Raw genomic sequence first — 8,722 nt, forward strand, 5'->3', positions numbered from 1 at the left:
CCACATAAAGCATTAAAATAGGTTTTTGAACCTACTATAATCAATATGAAAAAGATGAAGTACTATAATGTGGTCATTAAAATTGTTAATTTTAATGTCAGACTACTTGAGGGGGAATCGTAATTCTATCACTTAGATTCACTTCTTTTATGATCTTAAGAAATTTTACTAAGCTTCTTTTTCTTAAGTGTAAAGTAATAATAATTATTCTTCATTCCACAGTGATTCCAGGAAATAACAAGATAATCCACTTAAAAAATTTTGCACAATTTGATAATTTAAGAAAACATTGTATCCATAAATGAGAACAGCATGCAATGAAAAAGAAAACTTACAGATAATAAAGAATTCCTAGTAAATACAGTTATGCTTATCTGTATAAAATATTGATAGAAGAATTGAAAGAAAAAGTTCAGGAACTGTCATAATATAAAATAAGAATACAATAAAGGGAAAACATGAGGTAAAGTTTAGAGACATAGAGAATTTTGGAAATTTCAACATGATAATAGCCCTTCCAGAAAGAGAGAACAGACTCAACAGAAAAAGTTATATCAGTAATAGGAATAAAAGCATGTAGTTTCTCACAGCTAAAGAATGACATGTTTCTTCAAATGGAAGAGGACTATTGGCTGCTAAGTGAAATGACTATATCAGACTTCTTATGGTAAATACTGTATTCTGAAAAGCAGTGGGGTAGAATGTTAAAAACCTGACAGAAAATGAATTTCAACCTAGACTTCTATACCTAGCCAAACTATCACTCAACATGAAGAGAAAATACATTTTCAGATGAGCAGAGACACAGAAGATTTACCTTCCATGTAGTCTTCTTTAAGGAAGCAAAATAAGGGAATGAAATGAAGAGAAGGACCTGACATCTGGGAACAAAAGGAACCAACTAAAGAGAGAAATGCAAGCAGTCTCAGAATGACAACTGTGAGTCAGGCCTAGGGGGTAATCAATCAAAATTGGAGCAGGAGGATAAAGGTCTTGTTGGGTCACTATCTCTAGTGTGTTGCCCTAATCTGTAGGGTCCAAAATGGCTCACTGCCATGTCTATATCTCATCCAGCAGAAAGGAAAAGGGAAAGAGGAGGACTTGCCCTTAAGTACATGATCAAATGCTGCTCACATTATTTCTGCTCATGTCCTACTGGCCAGAACTTAGACATAGCTGAACCTAATCACACCTGCTGGAACAGAAGCTCAGGCTCCCAACCCTGTGTCCTAATCTATTTCATTATTCCATCTGCTCTTGAATACTATTTATTAAATGTTTACCGTGTGCCAGACACTGTGTTAAGTTCTTAAATTAACTTACTTCATCTTCAGAACAATCATATGAGGTATTATTCTCATTTTACAAATTAAAAAAGAGAGACTCAAGAAGTTTAAATAATTTCCCCAAGGTCACACAGCAAGTAAGTTGAAGAGTCAGGACTAGAACTCACATCTATCTGACTCTAGTGTTTATAATCTTCACCACCAAAATGTACTGGCTTCATTACAATTGTCAACTAATGCAATGAGTCATGGTTCATGACCACCGGAGCTGTACTGTTGGTGTCGCAGCTGAGGCTGTGCTGCACCACTGCCCTGTATTTTATGCCTGGGAGCTGTGGTCTCCTGAACGGATAAAAAGAGACACTGATATGAAAGCTCCTTTGTGTAAAGAGCCTATCTGTAGAACGGGGGTGGTGGGGAGTGACTCAATTGTCTGGGATATAATTGCAGTTTCAAATGTTTAAATCAGGGGTGGTTAGAAGCCTTTCATTACCTCTTATCTCTACAGATGGAAGTGCTTTAGACATGACCCAGGTGCTAATCATTTCTTAAATCCGTTTGTTTGCTTTGTATTTAGAGATAAGTTGTTTTCCAAACTGAGAAATTCTTTTATATTATTTATTTAAATTCTGTCACAATTTTCAGTCTTTTTCTATCTTCATGCGTCTTTTAATTGGAAGGTGAATGAGGCCCAGCTAGCTTGCTGCCTCCAAACTTGGAAATTAAATCAGGACCAGTCATTGTGCTATTGAAGGAGCAGCTGTTAAAAGAAGGACAGCTGAGCCACAAATACTTCATATTCTCAGCAGGTCTGAGTAGATACAATTTGACATCCAGGGGAAAAAATGTAATATCATATGATATTGCTTACATGTGGAATCTAAAAAAAATGATACAAATGAACTCATTTACAAAACAGAAATAGACTCACAGACATAGAAAACAAACTTATGGTTACCAAAGGGGAAGAGGGGGAGGGATAAATTAGGATTTGGGGATTAACGTATATACACTATTATATATAAAATAATCAACAAGGACCTACTGTATAGCACAGGGAACTATACTCAATATTTTGTAATAACGTCTAAGGGAAAAGAATCTGAATATATATATATATATATATATATATATATATGTTACTGAATCACTTTGCTGTGCACCTGAAACTAATACAACATTGTAAATAAGCTATACTTCAATTAAAAATTTTTACAAAAGAAAGAAAAAATGGCTCAAAGTTGTTTAGCATGTACTTTCTCAGAGAATTAATGTTTGTCTTGTGAAGAGGTCTCTGTATGTTGGTGATTGTATATGTATTTGTGTGTGTAGGTGAGCAAGAGTTTCAATGGTTAGGAAAGTCATCTGGTGGAGAAATTTTGAAGGGCGCCAGCTTTGAAGTGTCCTCTGTGTACTAGAGGACTTTGGAGTATCAGGGTTATGCCTCATTCCTCAAGCCTGCTCTTAAGAGGCAGAATGCCAAATACCACCACTGATTACATGGTTGAGGCTCCCAAGACCTTATTCTAGGCCAAATTATCCTGATTTGGGGAAATGCACTGCTTGGGAGAAAGAAATGAATCTGGTTTGAAAACAATGCCTGTGGATATACAGTGGACTTTGCCTCGAGGTGGGTCCTCAGCCATATGCAGGGTTGGGAGTGTCAGGGAAAGAAGGAGGTAGGAAAGTGCTGACCTCAGGACAGGAGGGAACAGTTATGAGTAGGATGTGTCTGAGCAAGGAGTCCTGGGAAGGTTCATTTCTCTGGATGTTTTTCCTTTGAACTCTCAGAAAACCCATGTTTACTAGACAGTTTCAGTTTTCTCCTAGGCATAATCCTCTTTAATTTCTCCAGCCCTTAAGTAAAGTCGAATACTCCTGAACAGCTGTGTGTGGTAGCTGTTCAGAGTGAAGTGAGGGTAAAGGGACATGTGACTTGCATCGGCTCTCAGAGCTATAACAAGGGAACAACCTCAACCTCAGGGGCCTGGGGACATCAGGAAAGTCCACTCTGCTGCTCTAAGTGTCAGGGGCAGCCCCTGATGGTGACAGATGCTGGGGAGCAGGCAGGACAGGAAGGGCTTACAGAAAACCCACCTATTCTCTCTCTGGATGACAAGGGGGTGAGGTAATGTCTGCAAGTGGTGAAGGTGACAATGGGAGTAAACTTTGATATAAAGTGCTTGTTTATTCGTCTGTCTTTTTTTCTTTTTTAACTTTATTTATTTTTATACAGCAGGTTATTAGTTATCTATTTTATGCATATTAGTGTATATATGTCAATCCCAATCTCCCAATTCATCCCACCACCACCACCCTCCGCTTTCCCCCCTTGGCGTCTGTATGTTTGTTTGCTACATCTGTAGCTCTATTTCTGGTTCATCTGTACCATTTTTCTAGATTCCACATATATGTGTTAATAGATGATATTTGTTTTCCTTTCTGACTTACTTCACTCTGTATGACAGTCTCTAGGTCCATCCATGTCTCTACAAATGACCTAATTTCATTCCTTTTTATGGCTGAGTAATATTCCATTTTATATACATACCACATCTTTATCCATTCATCTGTCTATGGGCATTTAGTTTGCTTCCATGACCTGACTATTGTAAATAGTGCTGCAATGAACATTGGGGTGCATGTGTCTTTTTGAATTATGGTTTTCTCTGGGTATATGCCCAGTAGTGGGATTGCTGGGTCATAAGGTAGTTCTAGTTTTAGTTTTATTTTTTAACAACTTTATTGGGGTATAATTGCTTTAAATGATGTGTTAGTTTCTGCTTTATAACAAAGTGAATCAGTTATACATATACATATGTTCCCATATCTCTTCCCTCAGTCTATTTTTTGCATTACCATAATTTTATGACCAGTCTCCTAGTAAGATTAGAAGGTAATGGTTAGCTAGATTTATTGTGGTAATCATTTCACTGTATATGTATGGTATCAAACCATTATATTGTACATCTGAAACTAATATAATGCTATATGTCAATTATACCTCAATGCATTTTTTAAAATATTAAAATATAATAAATGGTTTCTTCTGATAATCACCACCACAAAATCTTGCCTGGGTCAAATATTATTTTTTCTATATATGTTTTGTACAAAGAAATACATTTTAAGGAGATTTCCTATAAGGGTATTTGTGCACAGAATAAATGTTTGTAAGTCCTTTTACAAGTACAATTCTGGTTAAAAAGCAATATGCTTAGATTAGCATTTATAGTGCAATCCGAAGATAATGATGTGTACCTAACATATACCAGGCTCACGGAAAATCAGGCCTGGGAGAGTTTGTAAATAATTTAATAATCTTCATTAGTATAGGCTTTGGAGCATCTGGACTCTCTTTTCTTTTTGGGTTGCACAATTTCAGATTTGTTTTGTCATCTTTCCTGGGTTTTTTTTCTCCTCCAAAACCACCCAATAAGGAAAACTGAAAATCTGAAATGTGCTTATCCTCCTGACTGCTTTGTTTCCCTCTTCTGATTTCCCTGGCACCAGATGATAGAAGGAAGTTTATTCTCATCATCAAGACACACTGGTCCTACTGAGAACTCATTCTCAAGCCTAAGCTCTTATTGGTTCCCTGCTGTCAGAAGAGTCGCTTAGCTCCACTGAAAGTGATCTTGTGCTTTTACCGGCTACAGCTGTTGCACAGAAATGAGGCAATGAGGGTCTTAGAGTCATTTTATGGTTACTTTTCCATGCTCCCTGAGTCAAGAAGTCTCTGGGTCTTGACTAAGATGTTCTCTCCTCTACTCTTAGGATCCAAATTGCAGTTTTAAAGTGCACATCAGATGACATGACTAAAAATCTTGGAAATTCCTGCCTTGTTGGAGGAGAACAGGTGTTGTTCTGATGAGGAAACTCCATATGCAACAGCTGCAAAGACACGGTTCTCATCTTTCACAGCTGAGTCTCATGTGGAAGATGGTAGGTAGCAGCCATCAGCATCTTTCCCATGTGGCCTTCCAGGGCAACATCTCTTCCAGTAAATGTTCTAGAATGTGATCCTGTTGGGAGCTGTGCATGTCCACATTCTTGTTTGAGATTCATCTGTCCTCTTTGTCCTGTCTTAAACCAGCAGCATTTTTGACTTCTGCAGGGAGAGTGAACACAGAGATTACTGTATCTTTTCTAGAGTCACCTGCTAATTTGGATCTTGTGCAATTTAAAGGTTATGAGATTTTGTATACTATCACGGGCACTGATGAAGAAGATATTGTTGGAGTGATTCCATTATAAAGTGACATATTTCCAGTTTGCAGGACAATTGAGAGTCAGAATGATTAACCAAAAGCACAGAGTCTATTCATGATGGCCTTTGGGTCTTCCGAGGAAAGTTGTAACAGACAACTGGCTGTTGTCATGCTAGCTGTTGAAACAGGCAACCCTAAAATCTCTGTGAGATTGCACAGTTAAAGCTCATTTTTCAATCACATGAAGTCCAGTGGGGTAGAAAGAGCTTTTTTATGGGCTGTAATTCAAGAAATCAGACTTCTTTCAGGTTTTGGGCCAACATGTTCAAATATGGCCTCTAAGGTTATAGAATAATGAGAAGAGAGAGGGACCAGAGCAGCGTTGGCAAACTTTTTCTAAAGGGTTAGATAGTTAATATTTTTGGTTTTGTGATCCATATGGTTTTGTTGCAATTACTCAAATCTGGCATTGTAACAGAAAAGCAGCTTTAACTGTAGCTTTGTCTCAATAAAAGTTTATTTACAAAAACATATGACGGGCTGGGTTTAGCCACCAGGCTGTAGTTTGCTAACTGCTGGACCGGTCTTGAGGGATATATTTATGATTCAGGAATAGGAGTAGTATGTATTTCTCCCACTCATTTTTTGGTCAGAAATGAGTCACATGGTCTTAGACTAACTGCAAGAGAACTGAAATGTAGTTTACCTGGGTGCCCAGAAGAGGAGAAAAGGATATTATGGGGCCCAGCAGCCTCTGCTGCACTCTTTTATTTATTTATTTATTTTGACACAATCTGCTTACTTTTTCTTGTTTTTTAATATTTATTTATTTGGCTGTGCCGGGTCTTAGTTGTGGCACACGGGATCTTTTTTAGTTGCAGCACACGGGATCTACTTTCCTGACCAGGGATCGAACATGAGCCCCCTGCATTGGGAATGTGGAGTCTTAACCACTGGACCACCAGGGTTACACTGCTACACTCTTCAATAGCTTAATGTGAGCTGGTTCTTCCAGGCAAACCAGAAGCTTCTAATGATTTACTTTTTGGCTAGGATGTTAGATTATTTAAAGTTATATATCTTTTTTACTGTGGTTATTGTTTGAAAAACCACTACAATGACAAAGCTCCAGAAAAGAGTCATTCTACAATATACATTGAGAATTTCATTGCTTTCATGATCTTGGTCCTGATATTTCATAGAATTGGAGGAAAGTTGCCTGTAAATAAAAGAATGCAGATGAGTGCTGACTCAATCCACTCTGGTTGGGCTGTGGAGCAGAGGAACTTCGAAAATCACAGCTTTGACCAGAAACTCTACCTGAGGAGGCTGCCTAGTCCTTTGGAGCTGCTATAACACAGTGTCATTGAATGGCTGGCTTATAAACAACAAAAATTTATTTTTCAGTCTTGGAGGCTGGGAAGTGCAAGATTAAGACACTGACAGATTTAGTGTCTGGTGAGACCCCACTTCCTTGTTCATAGATGACTGTCTTTTCACTGTGTCATCATAGGGCAGATGTAGGGAGTGAGCTATCCAGAGTGTCTTTTATAAGAACAATCAGACAAGAAAAAGAAACAAAAGTCATCCAAATTGGAAAGGAAGAAGTAAAACTGTCACTGTTTGCAAATGACATGATACTATGTATAGAAAACCCTAAAGTCTCCACCAAAAAACTATTAGGACTAATAAATGTATTCAGTAACATCGCAGGATACAAGATTAATATGCAAGAAAAGAAGTCTGTTGCTTTTCTATACACTAATAATGAACTATCAGAAAGATAAAGCAAGAAAACAACCCCATTTAAAATCTCAACAAAAAGAATAAAATATCTAGGAGTAAACTTAACCAACAAGGTGAAAGACCTATACTCTGTAAACTATAAAAGACTGATGAAGGAAATTGAAGAAGACAGAAGCAAATGGAAAGATATACCATGTTCATGGATTGGGAGAATCAGTGTTGTTAAAATGCCCATACTACCCAAAGCAATCTACTGATTTAATGCAATCCCTATCAAAATACCCATGACATTTTTCACAGAACTAAAATAAATAATCCTAAAATTTATATGGAACCACAAAAGACCCCAAATTGCCAAAGCAATATTGGGAAGAAGAATCATGCATCCTGATTTCAGACTATACTACAAAGCTATAGTAATCAAAACAGATTGATACTGGCACAACATACACATAGATCATTGGAACAAAATAGAAAGCCCAGAAATAAACCTACATACTTATAACCCTAATCTATGACAAAGGAGTCAAGAATATACGATGGAGAAAGACAGTCTCTTCAACAAGAGATGCTGGGAAAACTGGACAGCTACATGTAAAATAATAAAATTAGAACATTTTCTCACACCTTATACAAACATAAACTAAAAATGTATTAAAGACCTAAATGTAAGACCAGAAACCACAAAGTCTTAGAAGAGAACATAGGCAGAACATTCTTTGACATAAATCATAACAATATTTTTTGGATCTGTCTCCTAAGGCAAAAGAAACAAAAGCAAAAAATAAATAAATAGAACATAATTAAACTTAAAAGATTTTGCACAGCAAAGGAAACCACTGACAAAGTGTAAAGACAACTTACTGAATGGGAGAAAATATTTGCAAATTATATAACTGATAAAAGGTTTGTCTGTACCCAAAATATATAAAAAGCTAATATAACTCAATATCAAAAAAACTCAAACAACCCAAATAAAAAATGGGCAGAACACATGAGTAGACATTTTTCCAAAGAAGGCCAACAAGCACATGAAAAGATGCTCAACATTACTAATCAACCCAGAGAAATGAAAATCAAAATCACAATGAGGTGTCACCTCACACCTGTCAAAATGGCTATCATCAAAAAGTCTACAAATAACAAATGTTGACAAGAACATGGAGAAAAGGGAATCCTAGTACACTGTTGGTGGGAATGTAAATTGGTGCAGCCACTGTGGAAGATAGTATAGAGTTTCCTCAAAAAAATTAAAAATAGAGCTACCATATGATCCAGCAATTCCACTCCTGGGTATATAACAAAAGAAAAGGAAAACACTAATTCAAAAAGATATATGCACCCCCATGTTCACAGCAGCATTATTTACAATTGCCAAGATATGGAAGCAACCTAAGTGTCCATCAACAGATGAATAAAGAAGATGTGGCATATATATGTATTAGCCATGTATATATATGTGTATATATATATATATAT

The 8,722-nt window shown here is 36.8% G+C and overlaps 1 pseudogene; it reads right to left on the reverse strand.

Annotated features, from left to right (window-relative positions):
- Window positions 1-1,532: 1,532 nt before the first annotated feature.
- Window positions 1,533-8,722, reverse strand: part of LOC112411984 (sentrin-specific protease 6-like) — an 80,193-nt pseudogene continuing 73,003 nt past the window's right edge.

Source organism: Neophocaena asiaeorientalis, unplaced genomic scaffold, assembly GCF_003031525.2.
Source record: "Neophocaena asiaeorientalis asiaeorientalis breed wild unplaced genomic scaffold, Neophocaena_asiaeorientalis_V1.1 scaffold906, whole genome shotgun sequence".
Taxonomy (NCBI): domain Eukaryota; kingdom Metazoa; phylum Chordata; class Mammalia; order Artiodactyla; family Phocoenidae; genus Neophocaena; species Neophocaena asiaeorientalis.